The sequence below is a fragment of the Pristis pectinata genome, chromosome 35, assembly GCF_009764475.1.
Source record: "Pristis pectinata isolate sPriPec2 chromosome 35, sPriPec2.1.pri, whole genome shotgun sequence".
Classification (NCBI taxonomy): Eukaryota; Metazoa; Chordata; class Chondrichthyes; order Rhinopristiformes; family Pristidae; genus Pristis; species Pristis pectinata.
In genome coordinates this window covers 3,587,538-3,607,003 of record NC_067439.1, presented here as the reverse complement: position 1 = coordinate 3,607,003, position 19,466 = coordinate 3,587,538, and the positions used below count along the sequence as shown (strand labels likewise).

The following is a 19,466-nucleotide window of genomic DNA, read 5'->3' as shown; positions in this document are numbered from 1 at the left end:
TTTTATTTTCACCATATGAAGTAAAAGAGCTGAAATCACAATAATTAACAATCAAGTTGTTGGGGCATCTGCAGATCTTCCGTAACTGGAAGATTGGGTGGCACAACAACACAGCTGGCAGAGCTTGTATCGCGCAGCTCCAGTGCCCCATCCAAACACAATCCCCAACCTCACCTCTGCTTTCTGGATGGATTTTGCACATTCTCCTAGTGATTGCATGGGTTTCCTCTGGGTTCTCCAGTTGCCTCCCACGTTCCAAAGGCAAGCAGGTTGGTAGATTAACTGGCCACTGCAAAATTGCTCCTAACAGGTAGGTGAGTGGGAGAATCTGGGGGGAGTTGATGGGAATGTGGAGAGAATAAAATGGGATTAGTGTAAGTGTGTGCTTTATGGTTGGTGTGGACTCAGTAGGCCAAAGGGTCTATTTCTACGCTGTACAATTATGTTTCTTGGTCTTTGGATCGTTTGGCAATAGTATATGACACCAACAGAATGAGGGGAAGGAGCAAAAATTACCAAGACATTGAATCAAACACAGTGAATGGTATTAAAACACCTTTGAGTTTATCTTTGCTTCTCCTGCCTTATCATTTGCAAACTGCAGCTGGGTTACTGGATATCAAGGACTTTGCAACAACGTGACAGTGGAGAATCTTCATGGCAAATTACCCTCAGATTCTGACAAGTTTCCTCCTTCCTTTAAATTACAAAGATCAAGAATGCCCTCTCATCAAGAATCATCTCTTACCCAGAGCAGCACTTGTCAGCACAGTGGATTATCAGTGTGTACACCCACACACAATTCAGATTTGCTCAGATATCCTACCCCTTGCCCCTCTCCCACCCCCACATTCCTACCTTAAAGCAAATATGATAGCAAGCACGAGTCACTCAGCAGTATGAAGGAATTAACATCTTGAAATATAATCGTTTGCCTTGGGTGTTTCAGTGACTAGTCGGCTCTGCTGAGTAGGATAACACAGTTTACTATTACCCATCCTGAGCAATTCTTTTCCCACCCCCTTAGTGAAGTTATTAATACCTGCAAATTAACACTTGCAATACAAAGGGCCTGTGTATCAGAGATTATAATAATAACTATTTGTATGCTAAACCTTTCTATGTTGTTACTTAAATGCAAAGAATAAAGCTTCAGCAAGCCACACCATCTGACAGTTCAAATTTCATACTCACAACAGCAAGGTTCCTATATCTCAATCTGCAATCAATCCATCTTTTAACATGCCCGTAGAACTGCTTGCAAGGTCAATACAAGGAGGAATTTTGAAGGCTAGGTGTCTGCCTGCACAAAAGCATTTATTTTGATTTCAGAGTGCTACATAATTTTCATTTGATGTGCTATAGTACTGTGGCACTTCAGAGTCAGTGTTAATAAAGAGCAAGTTGTTGGTCAATACAATGACTGAAGCCTAACAAGTCAAAGTGGGTGAATAGGTGCTTGGTAGCTATTGCCACACTTGTCACTACTGTACTTAGGTTTGATCATTGTTGGGGGTAGGTGGGGGGCGTGAAAGGGGCTGGTGTTATCTGATGGTAGAGAATGTTTCAACCCCAGATATCTAGAACACTGACAAACCCCAGTCTTCTGACCAAGCTGATTCTGCAACTCAGATTAAGTCATCTTTGCACTTATAGCTCAGTCTCCAGCTGATTACAAAGTTCTCACCTCATTCATAAATCCATCCCTTCATCTCTGTAGTCTCATCCTGCCCTAAATTCTGAACTCCAATTCTAGGTTCTTAAACATCTTGATAGTCTTCATTCCATAAATGATGACCTTGTCCTCAGCCAGCAAGGCCCTAAACTCTGGAATTCTCTTCCTAAGCAGCCCAGGTACCCAGTCCAATCACCATATTACAGAAAAGATGATTGCATTTGAAAGGGTGCAGAGGAGGTTTAAGAGGTGCAAATCCATTGCTCCCAGAGAGTGGCATTGCAAGTGGATATGGTGGTAAAGGTGGCATACAGCATTCTTGCCATCATCTGTTAGGGTATTAAAGTATAAAAAGTTGGGAAGTCATGTTGTGGCTGTATAAAACTTTGGTTAGGCCACATTTTGAGTATTGTGTGTAGTTCTGGTCACCACACTATCTGGAGCCTTTGGAGAGGGTACAGAAGAGGTTCACCAGGATGTTGCCTGGACAAGGGTGCATTAGCAGAAAGAGAGGTTGCACAAACTTAGATTATTTACTCTGGTGTGTCGGAGGCTGACTGTTGATCAAAATATATACATAATGAGAGGCAAGTTCTTTTTACACAGAGAGTGGTAGGTGCCTGGAACACACTGCCAGAGGAGGTGGTAGAAACAGATACAACAGCATCATTTAAGAGCTATTTAGACAGACACGTGAACAAGCAGGGAAGAGGGATAGAGACCACGTGCAGGCAGATGGGATTAGTTTAGATTGGCATTGTGGTCAATATAGACATGGTGGGCCCAAGGGCCTGTTGGTGTGATGTACTGTTCTATATTATTGGCAGGACTAGAAAATTGTAGCTATGAGGAAAAGGTTAGATATCCTGAAAAACATTAATGAAATATTTTTTTCCTGACAATGCAACGTGTATAGTCATGCACATAAGCTAAGCACTTATTTCAAATGACAATCCACCATGGTGGGATTTGAACTCTCAGTCTCTTCACTGCCAGACTTGTAATGCAACATAACTATTGCATGACTAAATTCACGAATCACTGAACAGCCAGAACCATTTCAGTTTGCGTTTCTTCCACTTCCCTTTGAAAACCCTATGAACGTGGCCCCAGGTTATCACTTAATTCTATTTTGATCTTTGATGTTGCTAGTGGAAGGATTTTTCTGAAGCTCTGGCGCTATTTGTAAGCCTGACAGTGTGCAAGTATGAAGGAATAAAGTGGCAGAAGATAGGTCAGTGTCAGAATTCCTTATCAAAGCATTTCAATATTATATACAACTTGAGACCTCCCCACTTGTGCATTTCACAGATTCAATTCCTCAGCTTATCTTGTGGTAGTGCAGCAAAGAGCAGTGAGGGGATCAGCCTTTGCTCTCTCCCTCATAAGTGATCAATAGGATACGAGAGTGTGGCAGAAGTTAAACTATCATCCACTTTCCACATTTTCCTATGGGAACTTCAGTCTCCTCTTTTTACCTTTTCTACAATGTTGATACAGCGAAATACAACAATGGCAAAACTCACTAACAGATTTTGGTGACTGCATAATTCTGGAGTAGTTACTAGCCACCAAAGGAATACCCTTCCATGGAATTAGACTTGTTTTGTAGTTTTTGCAATCATGTCTTCCAGCAAATCAGATTACATTTCTCAAAAGCCTGCATCAGCACCAACAAGTCTCTTTTACAAGAAATCCTATGTATTAACAGAAAATGTTAGAACTAACCAGTCAGGTAGCATCCATGAAGAAAAAAGTAGCTTCAACGGTTCAGATCAATGATATTCTATTGTAAATTCGATAACCCTTATTTAGAAACTACCATCTTTTCATTTTTTGTTTCTTTCCCCCACTTGAGAAAATGCATCAAGATGTGGGTTTGCATCCACCCTGCTCTGTAGTAGGTAGCTTTTGTGCTTTTAAATACAAAACGTCATCAACTCGAAATAACTGTTTCTCTCTCCATAGATCTACTAAGTACCTCCAACATTTTGTTTTAATTGCAGTTTTCCAGCACCTGAAGTTTTTTTTTGCTTTTCCTTTGCAAGGTACATTGCCCTGTTATCACATCACCCACAAAAGAGCATTGGTAACACATCTTAAGATTCAAGAGGCACAAACTCATTCATCTGAAAATCAATTATAAAACCCAGGCTTTTCTATAGAGGCTCTTGTGATTTACCCACGGCAACTGAAACTGAAATAGCTTGAACAACTATTGCGCAAAGGACTAGAATTGATCCAACAGTTATGATTACTATTCTGCTACAACGTTGGTCTCACTTTAGAAGCAAGTTAATTACAAACTCTGATGAGACGAACATTACACAGCTGTCCCTTACTGAATTCCACGTTATGCTACATAAAATATGAGGGCTTCCCCCCCACAAACAAAATTGAGCATATCACATGAACAACAGGAGGATCATACCAATGACTGTGTTGCTCTTCTAATCCACTTCCATAAACTTATAAACAAGAATGTTCCCATTACATTCTGCAGTGATTCACCTTAATTCCAGGGGCTGAGTAGAGAGACACAAAACCAAGACATTAATAAAACAAAAGTTCACTCCACAAAGTAGATAAATTACAAATGCACTGATAAAGCACATCTGGATTTCAGCATATCCTCTCTCGATTTGGAACTGGGTCAAATCTCAACTCAAGCTGGTAGAAAGAAAGACCTTAGAGTTCAGTGCTGTCTGAATTCGGCTGCTTGTGGGTTGTGTGCTCACCAGCGCAAATGTTCCAGGATACAGCACAAATTGACAAGTTCTGTTAGAGCAGCTCAAGTAACACAAATACAAATGTGCAATGTCAAATCTTGGACAAGGTTGGTAGAACCCCCAAGTCTGACATCTGTATCAAAGCACACACCATGAGATTTTAACAGCGATGTTAAAATTCCAACTGTACAAACTGCAATTTTTATTCCCCAAAGACAAAACACAATTGTCTGGTTCATTTTTCCTTTCATTTTGTCCTCAACAGTTCATGATCCTCATAACTGGGTGAGTGCAAAATATTACATGTCGAGCTAGATAATGACACAGGCTTCTCGTAGATCAATTTGCCGTTGTTGCTGGTAAATCAATTATTTCCTAAAGCCACTGTCACCAGATGCTTTTTTTACCCCTCCTCATTAAGGAAGATAATTTATAGGAGAAATTCTTGGCAAAGCCAAATTAAAATAAGCAGCCACTTTTACCTGATGTAGTAAGTGACACAAATATACTGTTTCCTTCAAAGTGTGATTGCTGCTGCTTCTTTCAGAGTCATTCAGTCACATTCCTAGACACCAATCACTATCCTAAGTCAGTCACCCAATTGCACTTAAGGCTTCCATTCTTCCATTTGTTAAGAAATATGTAAAAGTCACAAAATTTGACAGCAGGTTCAAGTCCTCCATTTCCAAATACACCACAAAAGCTAATTAAACTTTGTCAAAAAAAAACAGAGCAGCACTTCTAAGGCCAGATAACAAAAGGGAAGAGGAAGGATTGCCACTGCCTATCCTATTATTAGGCCAATTAATCCATTACCATGAATTTCCAAATTTCTCTACTTTTTGCTTTGGACTAAGATATCAACAGCCAGTTGGCAACAATTTAACACTGAATTCAGCTTTAAAAAGGACACATTTATTACTGTGACTTCAAGGAAAATCGTTATCCTTTAACATCAATCAGATCCCAAATATCAATCCTACTCATTTGAAGCAAAACAAAATTAAAATGGATGATGTGGTATGCATATTTGTATTATATGATACAGACACACATTTAGATTTTCAAAAGAGCTTTCTACAACAAGGCAACTGGATGTAAACCCACATCTTGATGCATTTTCTCAAGTGAAGACACATAAATTAAGGAGAGTGCTGTTTTTCAAATTAGGGGACACAAATTTATAAAGGAACGAAAAAAATACTGTGTTTTGAAGAATAAGAAGTGACTTGATTGAAACATACAAGACCTTGAGGGGTCACAGTGGATGCAGAGAGGATGATGTTTCCTCTTGTGCGAGAGTCTAGAACCAAGTGCCTAAAACAAAAAGGTTACCTCATTTCAGACAGATGAGGCATTTCTTTTTCTTTGAGGGTAGTGTATCTTTGGATCTTTCTTCCTCAAAGTGCAGTGGAAGTAGAGTTCTTGAATTTTTTTTTAAGGAAGAAGGAGATTCTTGCTCAGCAAAAAGGGAGTGAGTGGTTACCATGAATAGCTGGGAATGCAGAGTTGAGGGTACAATCAAGTCAGCCGTGACCTTGTTAAATTGCAGAGCAGACTCAAGGAACTACTACCAAAACAAGGGGATTGTACAAATAGACTCAAACTATATGACAATCTGTAGTCTCAGGAAGAAGTGAGGATTTGGTATACTAGTTTGTGCAATGGTGTTTCAGTTTGTGGATGCAAACATGGCGGCAGATGTGTGCTTGTAGAAAATTCGTTGTGCGGCATTGGCAGAGTATTTCGACATTTAATACATCTGCACAATTGCTTTCAGGATCCATTTTTAATGTTTGCAGCATTTTATATTTGGTAGAGGTGTCCATCAAACAGGCAACTAAGTGGGCCTCTTATATGATACAAATGAACTCTGGATCTCTCAATCTACCTCATCATGGCTCTTGTATCTTATTTGTCTGTGTACTGCACTTTCTCTGTAACTATAATGCTATATTCTGTACTCTGTTATTGTTTTTCTTTTGTACTACCTCGATCTACTTATGTATGGAATGATCTGTCTGGATGGCATGCAAACAAAAGTTTTTCACTGTATCTCAGTACATGTATCTCAGCATGGTGGTGTAGCAGTTAGCATAACACTATTACAGTGCCAGCGACCTGGGTTCAATTCCAGCCACTGTCTGTAAGGAGTTTGTACGTTCTCCCCATGTCTGCATAGGTTCCCTCCTGGTGCTCTGGTTTCCTCCCACATCCCAAAGACGTACAGGTTAGGAAGTTATGGGCATGCTATGTTGGCACTGGAAGCGTGGCGACACCTGCGGGCTGCTCCCAGAACAGTCTATGCAAAAGATGCACTTGACTGTGTATTTTGATGTACAAGGATATCTTATGTGACAATAATAAACCAATTACAGGTAAATTTCAAGACAAGCAGGTGCCAATTTTGCCTATTTCTTATTGAGGAGGTCCCAGAACTGGAAATATAAGCAATGACAGCATTACTAGCATTTCCAACAAAACCCATGTGAAAAGTCATCTTCTACTGTGGCAGTAAGATAGACAAAACACAGATCCTGTATGGAAATGGAGACTGATTTATGACGATCAATACAAAATCTCAAAGACAAACAGACTGCAATGAGAAGCAGGCATGCTCATCTCACCAATGAGTAAATATCTGTTCTTGTGAAAGTATTAAAAACCACTCTTCAGGCAGCACTTGCTTATTGTGGGCATTATATGTTGTAATTGAGAATGATGGAGGGTTGTGGGTAGGGAATGTGATCATTGATTCCTCTGCAAAGGGAGTCCTCAACCAAAAAAACCTCTGCAGTAGGGAAAGGAGTATTTCTCAGGAGTATACAAGAACATGAAAGATTCAGAGAAACTTGACAGGATAGATTTTGTGAAGATGTTTCTTTTGATGGAGGAATTTAGCATGAGAGAACAAGGGGAGATGAGAAGGAGGTTCTTCTTTCAAAGGTATCGTGAATCTTTGCAATTCTCTACCCCAGAGGGTTGTAGAGACAGTCATCAAGTATATTTAAGGCTTAGACAGATAGATTTTTGGACTATGTACGAATTGAGAGTTATGGGCACCAGGCAGGAAAAGAGTGGAGACTAATGATCAGAGCAGCTGTCATCTTACTACATGGTGGAGCAGGCTTGAGGGGCTGTATAGCGCACTCCTGTTTTTCCTCCGTCCTTATGAATGCATGATGAGAAAAAGAGGACTTTCTTTTGCCAAGTTCAGAAAAATTTAATAACGAAGCTGACTTGTGCTATTTATATACATTATTGCTTTTACAGACACTAGTTTCACTGCATTAACTGATACTAAAAAGGTGAAGAGAAGGGAAAGTGCGGTGAAAGAGGGCAGTGAATGTTGTCACTTGAAAACTCTGTACATGCTCTCCACCCCTCTGGGGAATTAAAAGTTCAAATAAATAATTAATGCACATGGTCATGTAAGCCATGCAACATAACACCTTTTCAGATGCCGAGTGGAGCTCTTGCAATCAATCTAGTTTCACTGATACGGATGGTGATGCTGTTGAAGGTCATGTTCAATAGGGGAAAAAAAAAGAAATACCCACAGTTATGCAAAAGCCTTTTGCATCCTTTCAGGACACTCCAAACCTAGTCAGTATTGTAATGTATAACGTATAGCAGCTAATTTAGGCACAGGATGCTCCCACAAATAGCAAAGCGAAAATGACCAAATTATCTATTTTGGTAACATTAGTTGAGGGGTAAATATTCGTCAATAACATTGTGTAGAAATCCACTGCTCTTCTTTAAAAATCTTTCATGACCATCCGAGAGAACAAGACTTCAATGTCTCATCTGAAAGAGAATTCCTCTGACAGTGAAGCATTCTCTCAGTATTGCACTGAAGCATCAGTCTGGAATAAGCCAGTGAGCCTCCTGCCTAACATTAACGCTTTGCAGCAGAGAAATAGCTTTTTGGACTCATCAAATTGACATTGGTGTTTATGCTCCATGCAAGACTCTTCCCACTTTATCACCCAGGGTGGCAGTGGTGCAACTAGTAGCGTTGCTGCTTCACAGCGCCAGTGATCTGGATTTAATCCCAACTTCCAGTGGTGTCCCTGTGGAGATTATTCTCCCAGTGACTGCGTGGATTTCCCCTGCATACTTTGCTTTCCTCCATCATCCCAAACACATGCATGTTCTTGGTTAATTAGTCACTCTAACTTGCCCCTAATGTGTAGGTGAGTGGTAGAATCCTGGGGGAGTTGATAGGAATATTGGGAGAATAGGTGATAGGGAACGTTACTGGGGGAATGGAATTGCTTTGAGCCGGCATAGATTCAACAGACCAAAATGGTATTCTTCCAATCATAAAGAAACATGGAAATACATCCACAAACATCAGAACTTGACACTTTAAGGCAGCAAATGCAATTCCCTTCCCTTGACAGATTTGTCAAGTGTCCACACGATTTATCTTGCAGTTATCAAGCACAGTCACTCTCTGCCCTACTATAATCTCCCTTTGGGCATATCAAGTATTCATAGACCATGGAAATAATTCGCTGCCTTGATGGCTGAACAAATGATACTTTGACAGGCATCAAAATTACCAACAAATGGAATGCAGAAGCAAGACAGGTGACTGAAATGAAAGCAGAAGCCTCTGAAATAAGCAATGCCCAGCACGTGGGATTCTAAGGACATTGATATTATAAAGTGCATAGGTGCTGGTCAATAATTCTCCAGCCAGTATCAAAGGGCAGCAGGGCATGACCACTGCTCCATGATTTACCAGGCAAGGTATATGGGACCTGCACAGACTTGGCCAACAGATCACTCTCTTGGGTCATGGAAAGAGATTGTAAAGTCCAGGGCCAGTAATATGTTTATTGATGACATTTTTTTAAAAAATTCAATTTATCATCTACCCCACCCTCACAATGCCCTCACCATCCCCATCTCGCACTGATGCGGTTTGCACCAGAGATGTTCTGGAATCTATTAGCACATCTCTTGCAATAGATGCCACTGGCTCCCCTAACGGGATGATTCTTAACGGCTTTTTACTATGGCATTATAAATAACTTAAAACTATTTCATTTTCTTTCACATAAAGTAGTACTTGAACATGGAGAATGATCTGTAAGCTTACTTAAAAAGAAACTTTGCATTGGAGATACTTATTTTGACGGCATAAAAATCAGTCCCTTCATTAGGCAACAAGTTAGGAGTGAAATTGAAATTTTTTTTAAGAAGTGAAGATTCTAGAAATCTGAGATAAAAACAGAAAATGCTGGAAGTACTCAGCAAGTCAGAATCTGTGGAAAGCGAAATACAGTTTAATACTTCAGGCCAAAGACCCTTAATCAGAACCAGAGAGTGAGAAAATAAGTAATTTGCAGAGAATGTGGGGAGGGATGGAGAGGCCAGGGTTGCCATGGTGATACACTGTTTACAAAGTGGTCCTGTTGATAGATTAATGAGAAGAGAGAATAAGAAAGAAAATAATCACATGAACATGCAAAAGCTGCAAAATACTGGTCACGGTTGTTGCAAAGAACTGAAACCGAAAGGAGGATATCACAGGTAGATCAGAATGGGAGTGGGATGGAAAATCAAGTGATAGGTAACTGAAAGCTCAGGGTTGCCCTGTAGACTGAATGAAGGTGGTTTGCAAAGCAGTCAGCCAATCTATGTTTGGTTTCTCCAGTGAAGAGGACTCCAACATCATGAAATACTCAGTAGATCAGGCAGCACCTTTGGAAGGGGAAGCAGTGTTAACATTTCAGATCAATGATTCTTCCAGTTGAGTATTTCCAGCACTTTGCTTTTCTGACAAGATTGGAGAGATCATCCTGAGAAGTCACCTCCCATACTATTCTGCATTTTGTAGTAACTGAGCAGGGTTTGTGCTCTTGTCCACCTGTGCTTTAGCCCTGGCTTATTGGCAAGCATCAAGTCCAACCTGGCAAAGTATCACCAGTGTAGTAGCCAGAGATTTCCTCACTTTCAGAAATTCTCTCACTGCATTGTACACAACAAATTTCATGACATACATCAGTGATAATAAACCAGATTCTGAACTCAATCTATTTCATGTCAAGATTGAGGCTCAAATCAAGAGAACAATTCTGATGATACATGTCATTTAACAGCAAGGATCAATAGGAGTTCTCAGCGGCACAACAACAACATCCTATACAAAGCTGTCACCACCAAGCCTACAGAATCAGTCCTTTGACTTAACCCAAAATCTAGACAGCTCTGTTATGGACAAGGAAGGTGCAGCTATCCTTTACACCAAATGGAATCTTAGTATGTCCAAGTTGTGCCTGCAGCAATAAGCAGTCAACAATGGAACACATCATTGAAGACTGCCCTCTCCACAATCTTTTCCAGTGTACATGGCAAAAATTCACACCATATGTCTGGCTCATCATAACCTATAATCCTATCAATATACAAACTGCTATCACTGTCAAATGATAAGAAGATTAGCATTAAAACTTTCAATTATCTTTCAATAGCATCTTATTTATGTTTTTTGTTGAACAGGAAGCATTCCATAAACAGTTAAACACGAAAATCAGGCAGGGGCATGGAAACAGAGGCAACTCTGGGGGAAGGTTTTTGAATGGGAAACTTGCAAACTTGTTTTTAAAAAGACTATTGCCAAAATCATTTATGAATGAAAAGGGAGGGGAGCTAGTATTTCCATGAGATGGAAACTTGCATCTGATAAGCAAGTTCAGAGTATATCATTTACTAAACAAAAAGTAAAATGACACAGGTTATATTCAGAGTTTGGTGAGGTTCCTACAACCTGCAAGGCAAGTCTAAAAGAAGCAAAGAAAACAGCAGGAAACAAATCACTTTACAGCAAGGAAGCATTTTATAGCATTGGCACAATGAGGTTGGCTGACAGAAAGGAGCCTTTATGAACTCTCTGCAGTTCTACTGACAAGTTTGTTCTCTACTGAAATGAACAGCTACACTCAGAAGTAGCAACTAATTGCCAGGGTCAATGCACTGGAAAAGGTGGCTGTCCTCACTAAAGTATTATCAAAAGGCACTCATGATGATATTGGAGATCCATTTATCAGCTAGAAATATAGAATAGAGAGAACTGGCCTAATTGGATGGACCTCTGTGCTCACTGGAACTTCAGTTTGAAGTGGTTTTGAAATACATGCTTAATTCATGCACGTGTGGAATTAGCCAAAGTCAAAGTCAGTTTGCGAAAAGGAAAAGGAATCGAACAGTAATCACATTGCCAGTTCAGTGTTTGCTGGGAAATGGACTGCAAAGTTCAAAAGAGATCCTGTCTGAACCTCATCATCAAATGTCACTGAAAGGGTGTTTTTCCTCTTCAGCTTTTTTTCCCCCAACATGGACCTACAATTATTAAATAGGTGTACCATTACACTTTTAACACCTGTAAGACTTTCCATCAATCTGGTGCCAAGAAGCTTTACTTCAGATGGTGAAACCATCTAAAACATACTACAGAGGGCATCTGCTTTTGAGGCACAAATCCTGATTTTAACCCAACCACTAACATAGTAATAAATGTACAGCCATGAAAATTTCCAGCTCACAACACGTGACACAGAAACCCTGGACAGATTCTGAAATTTCTGTTTGACAAGAATTCATCTTGCATTTAGTTCACGTACTTGATTGAATCTTGCAGGTCAATGACTCATCAGCAGGCTTTTAAAGTTTTCGTTGTGAGAATCGCAGCAAGCCACAGAACCTAGGAAGGGGGTAAAAAAAAACCATCAGGGAAACTCTGATAATTAAAGATATTTCAAAGTACTACATTTAGAACCAAAGTTCTTGAATAAAAGACACATTAGGGAGATGCCTTAAAATGTCACAACAACACAATTTGCTTAATTTGTCTTACTAACATGAAGCAGATTAGCAGATTTGAAATCTAGAGTGGGACATCACTGTAATGCAATAATCCACGGGAAACTTTCTTCATGAAACAAGTTTAATATGAGTATGGCTTCGATCATTGAATCTTTGATCTGTGCAATGATGTTACACAATAGATTTTAACTGAAGTGAAAGGCCAGGTATTAATCTATGAAAATGAAGCATACAAGATGGATTTGAGTTAAAGCCCCAATTTAGGGTAGCTCTCTGAATAATATAACTTCAGTTAAAATAATTGAGGTATAAACAGCGGGGGAAAGTGGAATGAGAAAGAATCAAGTTTGGAGGTAGCTATACACATGCAGAGAGGAGAAGAATACAAGGCGTTGTTGAAAATAAATTGGGAAAGTTAAGCCACAGGCAGCTGTTCTCACCCATCTCTGAGCAGCTGGTTACAGAGAATATTGGTAGAATCCATGTGCAGCCTCATTGTTTCCATCACCCACTCAGATGGTACAATTCCAGATAATTAAAGACTTGCATTGATAGAACATTTCTTGATTCTTTTATCAATTATGTTAAATGTATGTCCTCTAGTTACTGGCTCTCCTATAAGTGGAAATAGCTTCTATCATAATTTTGAACCTTTCAACCATTTCTGATTTACAAACATTATTAAACTCTCCACATAACTTCAACAGTGGTTACTTGCCTAGGCTATGTCAACATTAACTCTACAACCTCTGTCACCAAGGCGGCCAAAAGCTGCAGATCCACAAGTGCCACCATCCACAGATCCCCCTCAGAGTCACACATCATCTGGACTTGAATATATATTGCTGTTACTTCATCATCATTGAGTGTACCTCCTACCCTGACAGCACTATAGGAGCATGTCCACCACATGGACTGCAAGAGTTCAAGGCAGCTCACTGTCATTAGGGATCGGTAATAAATATTGGTCCTCCTAGCATATCCTCACATTCCATAAATAAACAAATCAAAACATTCCCTCACAGCTGGGACAACTTTGGTAAAACTCCTCTGCACATTTCCCAAGGCCTTGCTTTCCTTCCAAAAGTGCGATGCCCTGAATTGCTCACAATATCCTCTCTCAGACCTAACCAGTGATTTTTAAAGAGCTATTGCCTTGTGTTTGGGGGGGGGGGGGGGGGGGGGGGGGCGGGGGGGGGTATAAACGTATGTATTTAAATGTGTTCAATCATAATACATTTCTGTTTAAAAAGTTTGAGGTTTCTTGAAAGCATGATTTTCCACAAACCCTGTTCTGTTATCGGTTTCAAACTGGGCAAAAATAATGGTACCACAGCAAATCAAACCAGAATCACAAATGGAGGCAGAAGCCTATGATGCGGAGAATGTTAAGTAGGAACTGGTTGGACAGTAGAGGGATATTCATTTACATAAGCAGTCAGATGAAATGTAGAGTCATTTGCAGTTTCAGAGGTCACAAAATCAATTGGGACAAATAGAGGGCAATAATTGTTAAATGGATCAAAACTTCCTGATATGAGCATCTAAAGTTGCAACCTGCAAAGTGTGCTTTTTATTCCCCCCCAACACAGTACAGGTGACCCCTGCATTACAATGGGGGTCCACATCACAATTTCCCGTAACATGAAACCACATCATCTGTGGATGCGTCAAGAAATGCAAGTCGGAAAAATTTATTTACTTTTCCCCCCACACAAGTTCCATGAGACTGAATCTTATATTTGGGGGTAGTAAGTTGTTAATTTTGTACAGGTGAATTTCCATAACCCAAACAGCCTAATACAGGGTCACCTGTAATACACCAAGCAATAATCAAGAAGATCATGCATTCTTTTCAACACCTCTCATTTTTGGTATTTCCATGACTGATTTTCTGACTGCAGCCCCTCAACCTTCTAAACTCAATGGAATACAAAGCAATATTGTGAAACCTCTCATAATTTAATCCTTTAAGCTCCAGCATCATGCTGCAAATCTGCTCTAGCCAAAGACCAGCGTGTCTTTTATACGATACAACACTTAAACTACTGCAGACCCTGATGAAATCTGTCCAAGTACCACTTGGAATTTCAACCTCAAACAAACAGCAATGCTCCATTTGTCTTTATTTTGTTTTTAATCTCACCCAAGTTGTGTCACTCTTAATTTGTGTATGAGAACATCTTTGGTCTTCCTCAACAGCCATATAGTCTCCCTCCCCACCCCCCACCCCCCCATTAAGAATTGTTTTGATTTTCTACTCCCTCAGATCAAAAAGCAAGGAGCTTTGCACTTCCACATTTGAACTCCATCTGCCAAAGTTTTGATTACGTCCCTTTCTAACTATTGCTTTGAACAATACGACTTACCACACCTAAATTATTGGCAGCTGAAAAACTGACTTTAAAGCTCCCAATTCCTGCATCAATGTACATGGGGGGAAACAAAGTTGGATTAACATTCAGCTCTTGTAGATCCTTACTCAAGGTAATCAGTAAATGCGGCACGTGGTAACTGTGTGCAATTTAGAACACACGTACACAAATGGGAATTTTGTACTTCAACGTGAGCTAATAAGGGACCCAAGGAGCCATTGTTTTGAAGCCAACATCAATTAATGCAGCTCACTGGCTCTCAATCTGGTGTGGTCACAGCAGGTCACCTTGTGCTACTAAGCTAATGAAGCATTAATTTGCTATTCCCCATTAACAGTTTTCAGACTCTGTTTCCCATTGTTAAAATGTCACCAACAGTCACGCAATTAATTGCAGTATCCAGTTTAAATTCAGATGTTTCTTAACTTTTCACTTCAGTTAAACCAAACATGCCACGTAACCTAGAAAGATGCTTAAGTGTCTTTTATTAAGGATGCAAGGATTCAGTTAGACAAACAGCTGGTGTCTTCTTTCCAGTAACAGTAATGAAGGCAGCAGTGCAAAACATAAGCAGCATTGATCATGAGGTCTCACTCGCCTTTCTATGGTGTTTGGACTGCTAATTTTCTTCTCCAAAAACCTCTCCTTTTCTCCAATGCTCTAACGGGTACTTCTCTCAGGACAAATTGACATCCCAGAAAAGTTTTGCTTTTCAAGAGCATCTTTCAGAACCTCAGGACTTTTCATTATAAAAGAACTTTACAACAAGTACTTTTGATGCATCGTCATTGGCGTAATGCAGGAACTACAACAACTGATTTGTGCACAAAAAGATCCCACAAATAGCTATGTGATAATTACCAAACAAGCCATGTGTGTTTTTTTTGAGATGTTGTTCAAGGAACAGTGATCAAAGATAACTCTCCTGCCCTTCTAACAGTGCCCGGCTGTCTCGTGGAGAATGGACAGAGGCTCAAGTTTAACATCCCACCTGAAAGACTGATGTTTAAATAGATGATAGCAATAATTCAAGGCCGGATTTACAAAGACTGAAGCGCAGTTAAAGCGCCATCACTAGCTCTGCTTGCTCCATCAAATCTCGCCATTGTAGACCTGAATATTAGAGGTGGATTCTTCAATTCCAGACATCTAGCCAGTTGCAAGGTAACTCCAAAATAACAGACAACGCAGACGTGGCATTCAGCTGCTACATGAACAAGTGAGAGAGCTGATTATAGGCTAATGTCCTCCAGGCATCTCCTAACAAATGAGATCTATATTAGTTGAAGGTTAACATGAAACAATTTTCTTTAAATCGCTGAGCCCTTATATTATTATTTGTAAAGACGTATGCAGCAACTTTTTTTTTACCCAAGGGCAAGGTTTTAATTAAGCAAAACTTTTCAGTTACCAAAAGGATCAAATGTTCACATTAATAAAATAGAGGTGGTAATGTGGCACAATGAAAAAGAAAAGGACACCCACTTTACAACTCCCTCTGAGACATTTTCAACACAGGCTTAAATAAGATAAACTGGAAAAGACTAACAAGTTTTGGGAGTCTTACTGCAATACAGCGAGCTCTGTGTAACACTCAATGCATAACCCTTACAGATCCGATGTCAAATTTACATGACATTTTCCATTTTAGCCGTTCTACAAAGGACTCCACCCATATACTGACTTCTTTAACTTTATTTTCCATTGGGTTTACAGGAAGAGGATGTCACTGGCAAAGCCAGCGTTTAACACCTGCCTCTATTTGCTCCTGAACTGCGCATCTTTCTGGGCTATTTCAGAGAGCAGTTAAGGTTCAACCTGCGGATCTAGAGTCACACACAGTCCCATTGGGTAAGGGCAACAGATTTCCTTCCCTGTTAGTGAATCCAATGGGTTTTTACAAATGATCTGTGATCACCATGAGAGATTCTAGATTTTTTAATTAACTGAATTGAACTTCTCCAGTTGCCACGGTGCAATTGGCACACCCATCTCTATCTTGGCCCCACCTTGGCCTCTGGGTCACTTCCAATGAACTGACCACTATGCTACATCCCCAATTTAGTATGTTGCCTAGGCTAGTGAATTTGCATCTCCTTTTTGAAAATCACTGGCACAAATTCAGCAATAAAACAAATGCACATTCAGTTACATCCCAATGCTGTTCCAAACTGATGCAGATTATCAGTAGCCCATCCAGACTTCCCCAATATTGGGCTAGTTCTGGCAGGTAAGATCCTTGTATGACAAGAGGTTATCGAAAACCTACCAATGTCAAGCACTTGAATACCAGTGGAAGCAGATGTTCATCTTTATTAGTAGCAATAGCCCAGGGAACCAGGGGCTTAACACAGTATCATTTACCAAAATGTTGCAGCCAACATGATACTTTTCCCAGTAATTGAGTTCAAACTTTGTACTACACCACTGAATAGTTTGGCAATGTTTTACCTGGAATTCTCTAAATTCTCGCAAACCAGCCTCCCCTCTATTGACTCGTCTACACTTCCTGCAGCCTCTGGAAAGCAAAATAATCAAGGATCCCTCCCACCCCAGTCATTCGCTCTTCTCCTTCCTCACAGTGGGCAAAAAGTACAAAAGCTTGAGAGCACAAACCACCAGACTCAAGGACAGTTTCTATCCCACTGTTATCAGATTTTTGACCAGACCTTCCACGTGTTAAAAGATGAACCCTCGATCTCCCAATCTACCTCACTGTGGCCCTTGTACTTTTTCTACCTGCACTGCACTCTCTCTGTAACTGCAACAATACATTGTTTTCTTTCACTACCTTAATATAATTATGTATGGCATGATCTATCTGGATGGTACACAAAACAAAAGCTTTTCACTGTATCTCGGTACATGTAACAATAATAAACCAATTCCATTTCTTTATAACACTGAACACACTAATGACAAAGGCCAAAAATGTGTTAATAGCATCTAAAAAGCAAAGTCATTGACAAGAGGACTGCTGCAAACTTGGGATGAAAACAATAGCTTGCTTTACACAGTATGGTAGAAGTGACCTGTTGGACCATACTCTTCACCCCAATTGGGGCAAAGGAGGCAAAATAGTACGAAAATGAGACACATCATGGCATGCACTGCTGGACAACCTGTATCACAAGATTAAATATAATTTGCAAAGAGCAGTCAGCGCTAAGCAGAATGATTTGTACAGTTGACCGCTTTCAAAGTTTCTGCTCACTGAGTGAGCAATAGAATATAATAGAATTACTTTAAGGCAGCAGATACAATGCGACAGAACTGACAGGCTTGCTCCAGGCTCCCATCTTGCATTAATAAACATACCGAGCTTCACTACAACTGCCATTATCCACTGCCTCTTGCTTCAGTCATTCATGAAGCCATTTCACTTCCTGAAATGTTGTTTGTTCACAATTGTGACCAGCACATTAAAAGGGCTCAGGTTGCAGCATAGGTGAAAATTTCTGTATTTTTGGAGTTTTGCACCCTCACGCTAGGGTATTTAAAGCAGGTTCAATTCAGGAGTTCACTGACGCTTGTTTATACTGGTAAGGCCAGAGTTAAACAATTTCTATTTTGAAATCTACATGTCTATGTACTGTGAAAAATTAAAATGAAGTCAAATGTACTCCAGGCTATGGAGTAATATCTGCTTTATTCTGAAAGCCTTCTGCTCAAATTGGGTGGGTGATGGGATGGGAAAGGAGAAATAACATGTACTCCTGGGGAAAACACCAACATCTTCAAAGATTCTGTCCTTGTTTCTATACTAAACAGTGCTATCAATGCAACCAACACGTTTTATTCATACCACTAGAGAAAAGAAATTAGATCATCATATACTATAATTGTATGCCATCAAGTGCCCATTGGGTCCTCTTCTAGAACACAAAAGCATATTTTTAAAACACGCGCTTTAATCAACATATTGACACACAAAGACAGATGCTTTTACCTTCACCCTCTTCTATTACCGTTGTCCCATCCCTCCTCCAATTCCCAGTCCCCCAAAAGCTCCTCCCTCTCAACTCTTTGCTATTCACTGTTTCCTTCAAAGCGAGCATTGGTACCAGCTTCAAGTAGTGAGAGAAGTCTTACTGGCATTCATATGTGTAAATGAAGCTGAGTGACTCCAAGACTAGGAGCCATGCAGGAAGTATATGATAACTAAATGATCCCACAATAAATGGCTCCAATTTAATTTCTGCAGTTCTGCCACATCCAGTGACAACTATTATGTACTTTGGAATAGACAACAAATCCTACGTGGAATTATTGTTCCACACACCAGAGAATCCATTATCAGTCACTGTTACACTCTGGCCCACGACCAAAGTGAAAGAGCATTCAGGATGATATTGAGAACTTCAAGGCCATGCATAAGCAGTAGAAAGAATGGACCTCCTCACAAACTACCCACCCTCCCAATCCACCTGTGAAAGACTGCGGTTCGCACATTGATCTCATTTGCCACCTCAGAACACACAAAACCCCAGTGGAAGAAAGTCAGCCTTGATCCCAAAAGACTGCCTAAGAAGATGTCAACTCTTGGGTCACCATAACAGAGTAGTGTGTGTGCGCATCATGTCTGCCAAGTCCATGCAGCTCAAACTGGTCTCCAATCATTCCAGGTCTCGTTGACTTGCTCCAGACTACATAGTAGCTGGTGTGTAAAGGCATGCCCAGGTACTTTCCACTCCTCAGAACTGGAGCAGAAGCATCTAAGTTATTTCTCTTTCATATTCAACATCGTCTTCACCAATTGCAACAAGAAACTGCCTGTTTGCCCAAATAGGTTTATTTGGAAAGTTGTTTACTTTGCTACTATGAACTAAAGTAAAGTAAAACTTTCAG

The 19,466-nt window shown here is 40.1% G+C and overlaps 1 protein-coding gene across 1 annotated transcript in view; it reads right to left on the bottom strand.

The window, feature by feature from the left end:
• sipa1l3 (signal-induced proliferation-associated 1 like 3) overlaps nucleotides 1–19,466 on the bottom strand; it is a 191,510-nt gene that overhangs the window by 118,029 nt on the left and 54,015 nt on the right. The window contains exon 2 of the mRNA XM_052044092.1: nucleotides 12,042–12,121. The gene's annotated coding sequence lies outside the window, so the exon portion shown is untranslated. The remainder of the gene's footprint in view (nucleotides 1–12,041; nucleotides 12,122–19,466) is intronic.